This window comes from Scardinius erythrophthalmus, assembly GCF_964197995.2.
Source record: "Scardinius erythrophthalmus genome assembly, chromosome: 20".
Lineage (NCBI taxonomy): Eukaryota > Metazoa > Chordata > Actinopteri > Cypriniformes > Leuciscidae > Scardinius > Scardinius erythrophthalmus.
Genome location: NC_138240.1, coordinates 31,031,156 through 31,049,287, shown reverse-complemented (window position 1 = coordinate 31,049,287; position 18,132 = coordinate 31,031,156). Strand labels below are relative to the sequence as shown.

General features: G+C 42.2%; 1 long non-coding RNA gene across 1 annotated transcript; it reads right to left on the bottom strand.

The window, feature by feature from the left end:
* Positions 1-10,793: 10,793 nt before the first annotated feature.
* On the bottom strand, positions 10,794-16,538 carry LOC308680309. Its single transcript, XR_014028905.1, has 5 exons — positions 15,856-16,538; positions 15,261-15,348; positions 14,789-14,876; positions 11,852-11,935; positions 10,794-10,917 (listed from the first exon to the last, which is right to left on the bottom strand). It is a non-coding gene; the product is annotated as an uncharacterized lncRNA (long non-coding RNA).
* Between the last annotated feature and the right edge of the window lie 1,594 nt (positions 16,539-18,132).

Sequence of the window (18,132 nt, the reverse complement as noted above, 5' to 3'; positions counted from 1 at the left end):
GCCTGGTCTGAAGCGTAGGCAAGTAGTTTCTGGTGAACTGTATCCAGAATTGGTCCGCCATGTTTTGACAGTGACGCCACCTCCGCCGCCCCATGTCTCCTGGAGCATACGCCACCTGAGGGAGGGATGCATCCCGCCGCCCCATAAGGAGAAGATTAGGAGTAATTGGATCGATGTCGGCGACATCTGTTGAGGCGTATCCCAGAGGTTTTGAGTTGAGAATCCCCTCCACTTCCACTAGGATTGTGGACAGAACATCCTCTGTGACTGCTTGGTTACCAACGGCTACCTGGAGAGCATTTTTTATAGAGCGGACCTCGCGCTCCCATATTCCGCCAAAATGTGGAGCGCTGGGCGGGTTAAGCTTGAACTCAATTTGGTGGTCTGCAAGACGGATTTGGAGTTCTGACTCCATGCTAAAGAAGGCTTCCCGTAGCTCTCTTTCCGCCCCGCGGAAGTTGGTGCCACAATCTGAACGGATCTCACGGGGTAGACCTCTTCTGGCTATGAGCCGGCGTAGTGCAAGAAGGAAGGCATCAACATCCATTGAATTAAGAAGCTCGATGTGAACTGCCCTGGTTGTGAGACATTTGAAGATCAGGCCCCAGCGTTTCTCATTCCGCCTTCCTATTTTGACCAGGTATGGGCCAAAGCAGTCAACACCCGTTGAATAAAAGGGTGGACAGAGCAGACGGAGGCGTTCTGGTGGCAAATCTGCCATTTGAGGTACCTTTGGCTGCGCTCTCCAGCGCTGACAGGACTGACAATGGAGTTGATGGTGCTTGATAGCCTGACGTCCTCTGAGAATCCAGTACTGTCTCCGTATCTCAGCGTAGACTCTCTCAGCTCCCGGATGTAACAGACGCTCATCAAATTCTTGAATAAGGAGCTTTGTTACTGCGTGTCTTGGGTCCAGTACAATGGGATGGATTTGTTCTGGGTCTGAGTTTGCCAGCCTTCTTAGACGCCCCCCAACTCGTATCATGTTGGTCAGGGGGTCCCACTCTGGAGCGAGGTTAACTAATCGACTGTGCACAGGAATCAATTTCTGTGCTCTAAGGGCAGCTCTCTTCTCTCTCACCTCTTCCGGGAAGCTCTGAGCTTGACATGCTATCAGCAGGACAGCTTCCGCCTCTCTGTTAGTCATTATTACACTGTTCGATGCGGCCGCCCCTTGACAGGCTCGTAGAGTTGCCCCCACTAACTCTCGCCAGTTCTTGAATTGCGTAACATCGGGGTGGTTGGACTCTGTTACAACTGCCATTACGGAGTAGCAGGTTAGGCCTTTCAATTCGGAAACTACTTCTGACTGTGCAACTTCAGGTCTTTTAGGCCAGTGCTCTGGGCTCTGTTTCAAGAATGGAGGCCCTTGACTCCATCGACTGGGCTCGGCCAAACTTTGGAGGGTTTTGCCTCTCGTAATGTCATCAGCTGTGTTATCCTGCGTATTAACATACCTCCATGAGCTGTGGTCTGTTAATTCTTGGATCTCGGTGACTCGTGTCCCAACGAACACCTTGTACCGGCAGGAGTCTGACTGAATCCACTCTAGCACAGTCATGGAGTCCGTCCACAGAATTGTCTCACTAATGGAGAGTGTCAGCTCATCCCTCACCAGTTTGGCCAGCTGAGCTCCAGCCAAGGCAGCGCAAAACTCCAGGCGAGGTATAGACTGCTGCCTCTTAGGAGCAACCCGTGATCTGGCCATTATGAAGGAAACATGAATGTCACCACTGGTTTGAACTGCCAAATATGCCACTGCCCCGTATGCTCTTTCAGAGGCGTCGCAGAACACATGAAGGGAACTGTGCTGTTCTGCTGCAGTTGTAGAGGTTGGCATGTAACAGCGAGGAATGGAAACTGCACTGAGTTGTTTAAGCTCGCTTTCCCAGTCGGTCCAGGCTGCCTGAAGGTTTGGTGGTAGATCTGGGTCATCCCAGTCTCTCTTTTTAGCCCACAACTGTTGGATGATCACCTTTGCTCTGGTGGTAAAAGGTAGTATGAACCTCAGTGGATCATATTGGGAAGCCAACACCTGGTAAGCAGCTCTCATAGTTAGTTCTGCATGCTCAATGAGCCGATAATGGTAGCCGAGGGTATCATCTGCGCAATTCCACCTGAGGCCTAATGTGGGCTCCATAAGGTCAACACGGTTTTGCACTAACCACTGCTCTGTGGCTGATGACTGGGCTTCCGTCGGAAGATGAGCTACCACCGCTGGATGACTGCTAGCCCACTGTCTTAGGTCGAACCCTCCTTCTGCTAACATGCTGCGTAACTGATCCACAGTTTGCTTGGCTGCTGAGACAGTAGGGAAGCTTGTCAGGCAGTTATCCACGTAGAAGCTTTGGTGGACTAGCTGTTGTAACCCTGGATATTTGGCTTCAGAATTGCAAGCATGGTGTTGCAGAGCAAAGATGGCACAGCATGGACTGCTTGTTGTGCCGAATGGCAGAACCTGCCACTCGTATACATCTGGAAGGTTTTCACTCTGCAAATCTCTCCAAATGAAACGGAGAAAGGGCCTGTCCTTCGGCAATAGACGGACTTGATGGAACATGCCCTTGATATCGGAGCTTACTGCCACAGGATGCTGTCTGAATCTCAGGAGTACTCCTAACAGCGATGGTCCAAGTGTGGGACCTGGGACGAGCTGATCATTCAAGGACCGACCATGGTATCTGAAAGAACAGTCGAACACCAGTCGTTGCTTATTGTTATGACTCACGAGATGATGGGGCAGGTACCATGCCTCTGTTTGTGTCGCTTCGGTTTGGTTGAGCTTGACTACGTAACCTGCCTCGATGAGTTTGGCAATCTCTCCTGAATAGATTGAGGCCTTGTCAGGGTCCTTCTGGAGTCTCCTTTCAGTGTTCCTCAGATTTGCAAGGACAGATTGCATGGAGCCCTTAACCCTCTGGAGTCTGAGCGGTTTTCTGGGCCCTTGAGATGTTCTGACATGCCCTGACATTTGTGCTTTTTTCAGTTGCTTATAAACATATTAATGGCAAAGGTGTAAATTCACTCTATAAAGCACAAACAGGGCTACCATAATATGTGAGCCACGTGTATGTACATGTTTTAATTTTTGAGAGAATAATGTTTATGCGTGGATATTGAAAAAACTAAAAACTAAAATTTCTGAAATAAGGCCACAAAACACATAGTAAATATGTGTCAATAAGACTTTTGACCAATGGATGTCGTCGCCTATAGTTTTTTCTTCAAAATTATGTGAAAATAGTCTTGCTTTATCGTTCAAATAAAACCATACATTGATTTAAATTGATGTAAAACAGGTTTTGCTTGGAAAGCCAATATGCGAGGGGGCGTGAACGAGGAGTGGTTTTCACCTGAATTACCACCCACTCTGCATAATGATGAGCCATTCACACAGGTGTGAAACTGGCTGAGCCACAATGCTTGGACAAAAGATATTTAGAAGAAGACTTATATTGACCATTTAAGATTTTGCTTACATCTATCTTGTACATATGTTGTGCTATTTTATTAAAAAGGTTACAATTACAACAATAATTACAATTTCAACAATATTTCAAGTGTACTCTTTCTTTATAAAAAAAAAAGAAAGATTATAGGCCTACATTTTATCTATGTATTCATTACTTTGAATATAGCCAACATTGGAACAGCTAACATCTTAGTTGATGACTTTATTTTTGACAAAAATATTAGGCTATTTTATATATAGAAATTGCTAAACAAAAGCTTATTTGACGAGGCAGTATATTCTACAGTAAAAACTGTACCCAAATCTACTAAACAAAATGTTGTCTTTCATATTTCGCCTGACTGTAAAGTTGTTTTCATGAAATATTAGGGCATATAAATGTTAATTTGCAGTTTACGTTGCTTATACAAATAGCCAACATTTTATTTCAACATATTTCAGTCGATTTTTACTCATCTCAGTATAGCAATACATTTTGCTAAAACATCATCATTCGTTGACGATAGGCTTATTTACTTTAAATCCAGGAAAGTTGTTAATGAAAAAATTATTAAAATTAAGATACAATTGATACAAAACGAAATTCGTTTTAAAGAAAGGATTTGTACTTTCTGTTTTGAGGTCTCTGTGAAAGTTTGAAAGTCTTTTAGTGGTTTTTTTTAGAGCTTGCGTCCATAATGGAGAAAAAACAGAGCGCATGCCGTTCATTCGTCAATAAACAGAAACCCGAGAAGGAAAAACTTACTAGTATTCCTCAGCTCCTATTCCTCGTATTCCTCATTATTCCTCACAGCGCTGCAAGACGGTGTAAGCAAGTAATGTTCTGAATAAACTTGTGTTTTGGTTTTCTCGAGCTGATGGGGGCGTTCACAGGATTGCGTGGATTACCTCAGCCATTTGCGTTTGAATAGCGTGCGCTCTCCGTGGGCGGAGTCACATTACATTTGAATTAGCTCTAATTAGGTCGACTGGAATCGCTCTCTTTTAATACAGATTTCACAAGATGAGAATATTTGTTTTTTATATAAATTACTTCATTTAAAAGAAGAGATTTCAAGCTTCATAAAGACATATATCACGTGTATGTGTGAGAAGTATTCACTGAGTTATGGTTCATTTTCGGACGCGTTTCAGAATGGACTACACGGACAGAGAGAAGGCAGAACTCGCTTCGTGTTTATTTTTCTTTATTTGTCGAAAAGCACAACACTATGTTTTTATTGTGAGTATACACAAAAATAATACACATTTAACAGAATCGATTGATGTATGTAACTCCTATGGAAAATCAAAGTCAACAGAGTATTCATGAGTTTCTTTTACACTGATAAAAAAAAAGCAAGCTGGTATCGCCGGCGATACCGTCGACCTCAGGGGGTTAAGTTCTGGAGCACCTGGGTTCCACAGAAGAGGGGTGGCATAACGCTGTACTCCCTTGACATTGATTCGCTGAGTTTGAGACTCAAGCAACTGCATGGCCTCTTTGTCTTGCCTAGACCGGACAACCAGTTTCTCGTTGCGAAAGGGCAGCACATCCAGTTGCCATAACCGCTCCACATTTCTGTAGAGAAGATCATCTGGGTGGTCAGTGGAGATGAAGAAACACTGCTGCACTGGTTCTCGGCCGGTAGTACTCATTTCCGCCCCTTGGAGTGCCCAGCTGAGAGCTGTACAAACTGCCACGGGTCCCCCTTTGGTGCCTTGACGAATAGGCTCTTTAGCAGTAATAAGATGAACTTGGTCTGAACCTATGAGCACCAGCGGACGTACCTTGTGAAATGGCTGTAGTGGAACTCCTCTTAGATGTGCATACCGTCTCTGAAGAGTCTGAACTGGGTATGACTGTTCCACCAGATCAATGCCAGAAGCTGTGAATGCTCCAAACACTTGATAGCGTTTCTCTGGTTTACCTTGTGGAGAGATATCGAAGGTGACTTTTGAGCCATTGAGGTGAGTAGTATCTGGTCGGACTGTACGAAGTGCTAGGGTCTCAGGTTCACCTTTAAGCTGGAGCTGCTGGACAGCAGTAGGTAGGATCATAGTGCGCTGTGCTCCGTCATCTAATATTGCATAAGTCTCTATTGTCTTTGATTTGTGGTGCAGCAGCACAGGCACCACTTTCAAAAGGACTCTGCCAGATGCAATGGATGGCAAGAGGTAGATGCGGCTCTCCGAGGTAGCTGATGATGTATCAGTTGCACGACTTCGAGCAACGCCATGAAGCACTTGAAGGTGAATACCACCACAGTCACTGCTGGGTTTCCTCAGATTACAGGTCTCATACGCATGGGAACGGGCACATTTCCAGCAGCGCTTCCCCTCTGAAATCCACTTACAAAGATCAGACACTGACTGTTCTTTAATACTACTGCATCGAGTGATGTAGTGGTCTTTACTGCCACAGAAGAGGCAGTTGACTTTGAGGGGGGTCTTCTTCCAAGACACCTTAGGACTGGGGGATGCTTTATCCTCAGTGGGTGCTGCACCATGATACAAGGCTGTACTTTGGCTTTTTTGTTTAGCAGCACTCTTCTCCTTTGAACCACTGTGATCTCTTTCATACTGGTAGCGTTGCACTAACCTACTAGACAATCTCTGTTGCTGAGCTTTGATGTCGAGCCACCCTGTGAAGTCTTGTAGGTTGTACGGATTAATACTGGGGGAGTTAAGCTTCCCTTGTAGCTGGAGAAACTCTATGAAACCATCTCGCAAGTACTTCGGCAGCTTACTAAGCAAACGATCCACATGCGAGCAGCAGTTCAACTCCATCCCTCTGGGTCCCTCCAAAGATAACAGCATGCTCACTAAGAGGTGGACACGGAGAGCAAAACTCTGAAAACTGCGTGCATCGTTTGGTTTTACCTCTGGTGCTGTGAGGATTGCTGCTATTTCGCTCTGCGCCAGCTGATGGGGTTGGCCATATTGTAACTGAAGAGCTTGCATAGCTGCAGAGTACGGGTAGGGATGATGGCGGCAGGACTGGCCAATCATTTGTGCCTCAGGCAATTTAAGGTGTTCCAGCAAGATGTGATACTTGTATTTTTCATCTAGCTCTGCATGAGGTTCCAGAAGATTGTCCAAAGCTAACTTCAGGTTAGCGAATTCCCTTTCATTGTCATTCACAAAATCAGGAATCTTTGGCTGGGGGACAGCATGCAAAGGGCGGTGAGGCACCAAGTATTTTGGTCGCTTCAGTGGCTGGCTCAATGGCTTTAGAGAAGTGTCTGCGAGAGCAGGAATGTTCATGGCAGGAACTGAAGCACTGTGCAGGGTTTGAGGCACTGATGCTACTGGAGGCATTGTAGTATAGTGAGGAACTGAAAAACTGGGTGCAGGTGGAGCCGCGACAGGTTGTCGAGGAGAAGGTGCCACTGTTGTATAGGTGTAAGGCACACTGGGATGTTGGTAGGTTGGTGTGGGAGCTACTAACTGTGGCTGCATCCGAGGCTGAAAGGCAGTTCCAGCATCATCATATGGGCAAAACTGTGTATTAAGCAGTAGTGGCACAGTATCTGCTCTTGTGTCATACTGTGGTTGGCGCACGGCGGCAGGTAACGTACCAGACGAAATTGGTGAGTACAAAGGGAGTGAAGTGGCTGGCTGTATTGGTACGAAACCAGAGTTAAAGTGCTCTGCCTCTGCAGTAGGTGTGCTTACATTTACTTGTGTGGCACTCACATGTCCTTGTCCTTTGGTATGTAACTCAATGTCAGGTGACTGTGATGAATAGGAAGAATGACTTGATGAAGGGGTCGGATGAGCTGAGTTTTCTGGAGGTGATCTCATCGGTGGTGTGGCAGGCTTTACACTTTGCACCTCTTCATCCCCTTCTTCCCTCAGGAATGATGTGATATGTTTCATCAGATCCTGACGCCGACGCTGTCGTTTTTCATACTGCTTGAGTTTGCTCTGAAGCGCAGCCATATCAGCTGCTTCATCTCTTTCCTTTTCGGAGATAGACTTCATTAATTCCCTCAGTGAACTCATGCTTAATAAGTCTGTGGAGCTTGTGGCTGGATGCTCACCCTGACTGGAGACTGGTCGTGATTGATTAATTATGCCCACTGCGGCTGCTGCTCCTCTCTGCTCCGCTGGCACCTCTGCTGTAGGTGGGGAGGAAAGAGCAGGTCGGTGATGGCTGTAATCAAGGAGATACTCCTCCAGATGCTTAGGTGTGCGACGATGCCTTGAGGGTCTGTCTGACGTCTCAGCATGAGGGAGAGAGGTTGATCGCTCTTCCAATGACATCACTGCAGTAGTCAATAGATCCGGCTCGAAGGACCATATGTTGGGGATTGCCCCACTGAAACTGGTGGATTATATTATTGAGCGCTGCAGAACTCTGGTCAGGGAGTCGGAGTCATCAGATAGAGTTTAGCTGTTTATTGCACAAGAGTGACCATATAATACACATAATAGTGTACTTGAGGTAGTCTCTGAAACAAATAATATAACAGAAATAAATATTCACAGTCTAAAATTATTCAACAGCTTAGATTGCAAACTCACATATAAACATCTCTGTAAAGTGCACTGATGCATGAAATATAAATCGAGAAATATATCCCAGATAGCACACGTACGTCGGGCCGACGTTGGCCCGATGTACAAAGTTCCATCGGCACGATGTCGCTCAGAGATCGTTTGCTCATCGGCAATATGTCTCCTCGACGTCGGCCTTTGATCGCAAATGATCTCCGGCCGATGTTTGAACGATGCAAAGCTGTAAATCTTTTGGCAGCTCTGCATGGGATTTATAGGACCTTTATTTATAGGTCGGACCTTTCGGGCTACTCCTTACATTAGACACCATGCGCTGCTTTCATTGACGCACGCACTTACGAACACACACACACACACACACACACACACAGAGCGGAGATCGCGCTGCAACACTCACTCAGCAGCACATAAACTGTAGTCAACATTGCCCCGAGACTTAAATTGATAAAATAGCTTTGATACTGAACACATGCAACTTTCATCCCTCAAAATGGCCATATTCAAGAAAAAAAAGTGGAGTAGTTTTACACTTCCATCTTACCTCGCACTCTTTCAAAGTTAAACTGATGAAACACATGCTCTGCTTCTGTGAACAGTAAACCCCGCCTTCTATGATTTGATTGGCTATCTATTTGGATGGTCTCTGTAAGGTAGACCAGCCTAAAATGTAAGTTTTAAACCTTTTTGCCAACCTAAAAACAGAGCGGAGCAAGAATTTCCAATATTGAATTTCCAGTTTGGCTATTTCTAATTATTGACATACTATTGTTATTATTGACGTATAATTATACACTGCAAAAAATGCTTTTCTTACTTAGTATTTTTGTGTTGTTTCCAGTCCAAATATCTAAACATTCTTAAATCAAGAAAAATAACATAAGAAATTCTATTTTGTTTTCAGATAAACATAAAGTAATTTAAGTAATTTTTGCTTAAAACAAGATAAATTATCTGCCAGTGGGGTAAGAAAAAATAATCTTGTTTTCCAATTGAATCAAGATTAATTTTTCTTACCCCACTGGCAGATAATTTAGCTTGTTTTAAGCAAAAAATTACTTAAATTACTCTGTTTATCTGAAAACAAAATAGAATTTCTTATGTCATTTTACTTCTCTAGTAAATGCTTCTTGATTTAAGAATTTTTTGTTATTTGGACTGGAAACAACACAAAAATACTAAGTAAGAAAAGCATGTTTTGCAGTGTAGGACTTGTCCCCCTCAATGTCTATGTACATATACAGCCCTGGAGTTACTTGACTATCCAATATGAAAAAAGTAGGCTATACTGACATTGAAAAATATCTTCTTAATTTTGTGTGTAACTGTCTCTAGTATAATGAACAGACACAAATCAAGTTAAGACATTTTAATGACACCAGAAAGACCTCCAGGAGAAAAGGGATCAGAAAGGAACGGCAACATGTAGAGAAGGATTCTTCCTGGCAACCTGTAACAACAGAGTGAAAAACATTGAGAAAAAGCAGTTAGGACTAAAGCTAAGAATAAAATTGTCATTACACTGGATAATATAATTAAAAATCTAACAACAATCAAAGGTATATCAGCTGGCAAACCATTTAATAGTTTAATAGGTTTAATAGTCTATTTAAAGGGAATGATTGTTGTGGGGAGTTTGCTCAAACTATGGCAGCGATACAGCGAATAGTTGTGCTAAAAGACGGCGCCGTCCGCGGAGTGCTTTCAAAGGCCAGTGAAAGCAGACTGTCAGTTAAATTGTAAGTAGATGCTAACTGTTTCTCATGGGTTCGTATGGTATTTTAAACATTTACAGGGTTAAGTCTGTGATTTTATTGCCATCCGAATCCATAATGTCAGTGTTTATTTTCACCCAACCCGCGTACATTTCTTAATTGCTTTTATAAAGAACACCGCTTTCTCAGTTAACGCAGTGAAGCAGCCCCTGCACGAGTGAATAATTGATTCTCGAGCCATCGATATCAGCAGATTCAGCAGCATCGCCACGGGTAGCACTGGGTAACGTCACACGTAAGAAGGAATATCTTTAGCAGCTTTCTAAGGTATACACGCCGGAACACGCCTATAAATGGTATACCTTTAGTTAAGTTATACCTTAAGAGTCTTCGTAGCACGCTAAGAGACAACGTTATCGGGAAACCCAACCCAGGTGTTTATGAATGAGACACTGAATTAATTGGTTTTAAAAGTGTTTGAATTAATGATTCAATTGAGTATCTTTTTTTTAAATAGACTGAAACATGTTATTCTGATGTATGTTATCGTGGTCTCCATTTTAAACAAAACAAAAATGATTTTAAACCAAATAGATTCTCAGTTTATCCTGAATTAGGAGCCGTTCACATATCGCGTTTAAAAACGTGTGGAAAGCGCCCTCTCCTTTCTACAAGCTCTTGCGCTCCCATGGCGTCTGTCGTTGCTATGCAACCATGAACTGCGCTCTCCATGATGACGAGGAAGTATCAAAGGATTAATTGATTTCTAGCCCTTGCATTAGCTTTACTACTAGATATATTTATGGAGATGAGAAATAAAAACTCGCCCTGTACAGCTATGATCGGCTGTTCGGCCGAGTTTTCCATGTTGTTACGGAAAGGCCAAAGCTGATCGGTTGGTTTTTGTCACATGACCTGCGGTGCGCTTGTGGCATTCTGAAAAGTTGAGATGTTTTCATCTCGCTGTGGCATATGCGTGCCTGGAAAAACGAGCACGCCGCATCGCATGCGCGTCACTTCTATTATGGTATTACACTTTTACTATGGTTTGTTTGGGTTCATTCCAAATATCAACAGTTTCCAACAGCGTTTTTGAAATATTGCTTACCCCACCTTAATATCTGGCAGTTTTTTTATGTCCATCTATAGTTGCCATCATCTGAAGTCTTCACAAGTGAGGCTGGATCCAAACTGGAGCTGCTATAATCTCTAGTGAACTTGCTGAGCATCCTGAGATAGAAACAGGGAAGCAACAGGAGAAAGATTAGCATAGCTGCAGTTCATATTATTTCAGGCAAAAGATGATCATGTGCACTTTTTACTATTTCATCACATATTAACTGTAAAACAAGATTATGAGATGTGTTAATTGAATGCTTGGCTAAAGAGTTGTGTCTTTAGTCTAGATTTAAATTGGGAGAGTGTGTCTGAGCCCCGAACATTATCAGGAAGGTTATTTATGAAAGTAAAAGAGTAGCAAAACTCAAGAGCATAAAGATGTGAATTTGAGAACTTGTCCCCTGTAAAATACAAGTCCAAAGTTGAATTTAGAGATTTGCACTTGCAGAACGTGACTTAACGCATAGACAGTGATATTAAAATAAATAAATGATAACTCTGTAAACACCATACTAATTAAAAATAGTTAAAAAATACTTATAAAATACTACTATGTACAGTTAAGCGTTTTCCTCACATAGAAAACTGGTAGAAAACACTTAAAGGTTGCATGGTATGAAAATTTCACTTTATGAGGTTTTTTAACATTAATATGAGTTCCCCTAGCCTGCCTATGGTCCCCCAGTGGCTAGAAATTGTGATAGGTGTAAAACAAGCCCTGGGTATTCTGCTACGCCTTTGAGAAAATGAAAGCTGGTAATAATCATACATTTTTCTTGAGCGTCAAATCATCAAATTAGAATGATTTCTGAAAGATCATATGAAGCTGTGATGCTGAAAATTCAGTTTTGATCACAGGAATTAATTACATTTTACAATATATTCACATAGAAAACAGTTATTTAAAATTTGTTATATTATTTCACAATATTATTGTTTTTAATGCTGTCTTGGTGAACATAAGAGACTTCTTTCAAAACATAATTTTTTTACCAACACAATTAGTGTATGTTTGACATTAGTGTATGTTTGAAGTTTTACTTACTAATCATATGGTTCATAGCGCCTTAGAGATGATGATCAGCCCAACTCTGCTACGGTGGAGGCAAGGGCATCAACATTGAAGGATCTAGGAACACAACACACCATTTGTCACAGAGCCAACAATATTATTATATAATGGCAGGTTTATTACAAGTAAGAAGCTATAGCTAAGCTATATTATATATAAGCTACAGCAGAGGTGAAATGCTTTTCTGAGATGAGTTTCTGAATCTATTTGACCTGCATCTGGGCATGGAGTACCTACGGCCTGAGGGAAGTAGCTTGAACTGGCAGGACAAAGGATGACTAGGGTCAGCTGCAATCATAGACTGTAAAAAAATATGGATGTAGTGTCCGTGACGTCACCCGTAGGTTTCTGAAGAGCATTTTTGAAGCCTAAAGTGGGCGGAGCCATCCGTCGCCATCTTGGCCTTGCGTCACTCCCGGATAACAGAAAATAGGCAAACAGGCGGGGCGTGAGTGGAGCTGAGGAGCCTGGCTATCTGAAATCACCTAGCTCGACGTGATCGAGTTAGCTGATGATGTAAAGCCAATTAAAAGTTCCTGTTTTTGCCCTTCGAAATATTATAATAGTTAAATACATGGCTACAAGTGAGACTGTGTATTACTTCGAGAGTGTTTGTGTGTGACAGTGATATTTATGTGCATAACGTTACATGTCAGTCACTCTTTCATGGTCCGTCAGCGCGGCATCGCTCAAGTTCGTAGAGAGCTTATTCAGTCCATTTTAAATTCTGATTTTGGCCGCCTCTCAAATGGGTTAAACCGTTAAACCATAGATATATTGCCTTTGAAGTGCAAGTAAATGCGCTAGAAAATCCGCGCTCATTCATGGATCGATGTGCATTTATTGCACGGACGGAGAAAGCGCCGACGCCTGCATGATTTCATCTGACGGTCACGGTACATAAGCATATTATAATCCATCTGTTCCGTGAGAGCAGAACAAACGAGCCTTTATTGACGTTTTAAATTTGAAAACCCCAAAAAGCAACGAAATTGTCTGACATCCATTAGTGCATGTTCACAGAGGAAAACAACTGAAATACAGCGCTGGTTGTTCTCTCAAACGATACTCGACGACAACGACTGAATCCAAAGACGTGGGCTTTGTACCCAAGTATTAAATTGTATGAAATAATCCCGAAAAAAAGCACAAACACCGCAGAAAAGGCAAGTTCAGCAGCTAACATTTGCTGAGGTGAAGTGACGGCTAGTAACAGCAGACAAACGGCTAGCATTGACATCAGCGGGAATCCACCTGTCACTAAAGTGGCCACACCCTTAAATTTAAATATTAATCAACTAAACGGATGAGTTATAAATAAATTCACCCCCCTCACAGTTGTTATGAAGGGCAAAATTAGCTGTATAGACCAAAGCCACAGAGAGAACCAGGCTGTAAACATGTTTTTTTTCTGCTGTAAAGTTGGTAATTTTAACATGAGGGAGATACAGATTTGACTCACTTCTGCAGCCAGGCCAAGCGGCCAGTTAATGAATTGCAGTTCAACTCACAGGGCTCCAGACTAACTTTTTGCCTTGGTTGCACTGGTGCGCCTAACTTTTTTATTTAGGTGCACCAGCACAAAATTTGGGTGCACCCAAATTTTTCCTCGGATGTATCACCTTTAACGCCACAATTTTAAGGTCACCTTTTTATCACGCTCTATACACATTCATATATATTATGTAAATGAATTTAAACAAGAAGGTGTAGGTAAAAACTTTTATTTATTTTTTGAAGCACAATTATTAACGGTATTCCTACTCTTACCGATACTGCTTATCGATACAGTACTTTAACTGTATTCTTATGGTTCTTTTTGTTTTATATATAATAAACAAAGATAAACAATAGATAAACAAAAGATAAACAATTAAACAAAGATACACTTTATATAGGCCTACACAGTGCTTTAATTTCAGGAAGGCCTACTACTGTTCAGGCATGGTCTAAAAAGAAATCTAATAAAGTAATAAAATGTAAAATAACACTGTAAAATTTATCATAAATAGATTAATGCTTATTAAAGCTGAAGTTATTCTTTCAAGAGCTGTGAGTGATTTTTCTCTTGTTGTTTGATTTGCAGTAATGGCGCAATCGTCAGCATGTTTATTAGACTGCGGCCCCTTTAAGACCGGGTGCAGATCTAATAGGCTACTGATGCACCATATTCTCCCAACTATTTCCATAACTACGTCCATTTAAGACATAAACTGTTTTTAGTGAATCTCAAAGCCGGTAATTTTGACACGCTTTTGTGTACAATTGATCGTTTAGACGCGCACAATCTGCACATGAAACCGAAAGTATAATTTGCTTGTCTCGGTCTGTTTCGGAGCGCGCGCCGCCATGCGAACAACATCTCTTGCGCAGATTTTTGTGTTTTTTAATAGCTCTTTCAATTATTAAACGCGTCCCGCAATTTAGCAACAGTACCTAGACTGCATTTACAACAATCACCGATCGTGCTGATTCTGAATCTGAGTTTTAGGGAGAAATGACAGCGTAATGCTGCGAAGGGAAGAAGTTGCGCGTAGTTAGATAGTTTTTAATGGTTTTACCTCAATATATTATTTTTTATAATCTTTGGAAGCCGAAATTTAAAATAAAATCAGACTAATAGGCTATAACAGACCTTTAGTGTAACCAGGCTACGTTTGAATGTTTAATTCTGTCCTCCGTCGTCACTCATTAAGCAGGGCTGTCATGTTGTGCGAGCTGTGGCATCGCGTGAGAGAAGAGTGCGAGTTCCGTCAAAGGAGAACAAACGCCAACAAACGTTCGTGGAGAGGCAGCGGATGCGAGGACGTTAGGTGCACCGGTGCGACCTAGGAAAAATGTTAGTCGCACACTTACAAAATTTGGTCGCATATGCGACCAAATTGGTCGCACTCTAGAGCCCTGCCTCACTTCCGTGTTGGTTTCAAGAGAGAGACGGGGAGGTTGCCGCTTGGCTGCAATAGATAGTGCCTTCTTTGCCACTCTGTTGGAGTAGCTGCTAAATGTGTGAGAGAGGGGGAAAGTTAAAGCCTGCAATCTTGCTACACGTCCTAACTCTCTAATCGTTTTTTGTAGGAACCAAACCAGCAGATAAAACAGAAGGTTAAAACAGACTGAATAAAACAAGAATAAAACATTCTCATCAAAGTGGGGTCAATGTTAAAATTCCTCAGTCTACGGTAAAAATACATTCGCTGCTGGGCTTTGGCACAAACAGCATCAGTGTGTGATTCAAAACATAGCTTACTATCAATTATTGTGCCAAGGTTGTATTCTTGTATTATCTCAATAGGTTATGATAGTAAGGGGAAGAGGGGGCCTCTGTTTCCTAAAATCAGTAATTAATTCTTTAGTTTTGGATTTCCTAACGTTACCTACCTACCTGTATTTCCTACTTCTCCAGCAGTAGCTTTCTTCAGAAATGTTGAAGTCGTGGAGCTTTCCCTCTGTTATGGGTTATTTTGTTGCTGCTGAAATCACAGAACATTTTTTTTAATCAATATTTGTTTACCATTGATCTAGTTTCAACCATGTAACTTGTGTAAGTGTAAGTTCTCCATGTAAGTGACGTCACCGATTACATATGTTTATGTTTACGTTTGTGTAAAATAAATTAGTTCACTTCCAAGTAAAACCTTTACAAAACCTCTCATATACACATAAGAGGTGATTAAAAGCCCAAACTTTCATAAACAAAAGCTCAACCGAGTTAACGTTAACTTAGCTTAACCAGAGACAATTTATATGGCTTAACTTAGCTGCTACCTTCTCTGAAAACGGTTGAGATGCTAACGGACTTTTTCCGAAGACACAAAGCCATGTCTATAAAAGTAAATATTCAACATAAGCGTATCAATTACAAGTAAGAGAAGTGTCAAGAACAGTTGTGTGTATTATCCGTGTGATTTTAGAGACTAATATGACCTGAAAGCAGTGAATTTGAAAACAACAGCGAGAGAGGGAGTTTTCCTGCTTACCAGTCGCAGTGGTCCCGCGGCGTTTCCATGGCAACTCTGCGCCGCGGCCGCTCCAGTGTTTGAAAGCGACTTGAAAGTTCACAAGCACAACGCGACATCGGCCTCCCGTATAGTGGGCCGACCTAAAGCCGACGTAACGGAGCTGGGAAATAGAGCACTGACTGACAAGAGATCTGCCTACGCCTGGCCGACGCCTTTGCGATGTTAAAGGGAGGGAGGCCGACGCTCGATGTTGGGCCAACGTCGGCCCGACGTACGTGTGCTATCTGGGATTAGTATGAGTCTGTAATAAACTGCATAATGCAATGACAAAACACCAAAATGTGGATTATAGAAATTGGACTGTCTCATTAATACAGGCAGTAATAAATGACAACCAGTGAAAGATATTATCCACGGAGAAATTCACTTCAAAGTAATAACTAGTAGGCTAAACATGAACAATACGAGCCGCGATGCTAGCGGGATAATCCGCTCGTTAAGCAGTATCAAATTACACTCAGAAAGATCGCTAAACATCAACCACACCACAAGCATGGTCTAACTTAGTGCAGTTGGGATACAGTATGACAATCTGTTATTCACAATATACGTAAAGGAGAACTTACTTTGTCATAAACTTTCTCTTGCACATAAACACTGCATATGAATGCGTGCACGCGATATGATCGCTCAACTGGAGTAGCTTAGTGAATAGCCAATTACGCTGAGTTCGTATGTGCTGAGAACGCTGCACTACGTTATTTGCTTACAATGCAACTTAAAATATCACACACGCAACCAACTTAATATTTAAAGGGACAGAATTCACAACAATCGGAGCATCCTTAAGATTGGCGGAAGGGGTGAATCGGGGCTAAAATCGGCCTAATTATCCTGCCGTGTGAACCAGGCTTTACCAGTGCCCGACTTTGTTTACGCCTACACTATATACTGATTCATGGATTCATTGGAAGCTAGGGAGCTGATTGAGACACACCACTGTCCTGCAGAGTACAACTCCAATCCTAATCAAACACACCTGAAGCAGCTAATCAAGCTCTTCAGGATCACTTGAAACTACACATGCAGGTGTGCTGAAGCAGGTTGGAAATGAACTTTGCAGGACTGTAGGGCCCCTGTAGGGTTGAAACTCTGGCATATGGTTTGTGGAGAACGCAGTCCCAGAATGCATTACGACAGGCTTAGTGAAAAATCATCTAAGATTGTGGATAGGCTGAGAGAAATATCTAATATTTAACCCAGTATAAAAAAAATGTTTTCTGTCTATACCGTGGTCTGTCTGCATACTCAATTCTGAGTGTGTTCAGACTTGTTTGGTTCGCTTGGTTTGTTTGGTCCAGACAAACCCCCAAAAAACATTTGGTACTGGTCCGCTTTTCGTTCACATTGGCATTTTAACACACAAATCTAAAGATTCCGAACCTAAAGGCACAGAGATATGTTCACAACCTGATTGGTCGGCTTTTATTACGCATTGCGTTGGAACTTACCGAACATCCAAAACAATGCTGTGTGCTTGGATAAATGCGCTCACTGTATGTATGATGGTATTTTGACCAGCTGAAAACTCGTGAAGAGCTTATAAAATGTGTAAAGGAGTCAAAAACAGCGGCAGGAATCCCTCCGTCACACACACAAATGAAGATCGTGGTTCTGATGCCTGTACCGAACTGTGATGGGCAACATCGTGACTATGATGAGAAAAAACAGGTATGCTTGAGCATTCTGTCCTTTTTAGGGTAGCATCTTGTGACATCATGTCCTGTTTTTGGATTATTTTTATGTCTTTGGTCCATGTTGCATTTATATTTCATTCAAACCACACCAGAGTTCTTTTGGAAGCAGACCGAGACCCATCTGTTCAGTATTCGGATGGCAGCGCTCATACTCATTCAAATGAACCGCACTAACAGAACAATCGCACCAGGGTTCGTTTTAATCGAACCAAACATGCCAAGTGTGAACACACCCTAGGCTGGAAGGTGTGCATCAAAACCGTTCTCAATTGTTCTCAATTCCTCTCCACTACACATTTTATATCACACCTGACTATTTCCCACATCTGATTTGGCTCCAGGCTGAAATATGTGAGTCAAATAAGAAAGACATCTAGGCAATTCAATGATCACAATTGAGGACCACTGTATCAAATTCTATTGGAATCAATTAAGAGTCCAGCCTCCTATGTGCTTCACGTATGTGTTATTTATATAGCGTGTAAAGTTGCTGCCTATCTAGAGCATTCCTAATCAGTCACTTATGAGCTTCCATAGG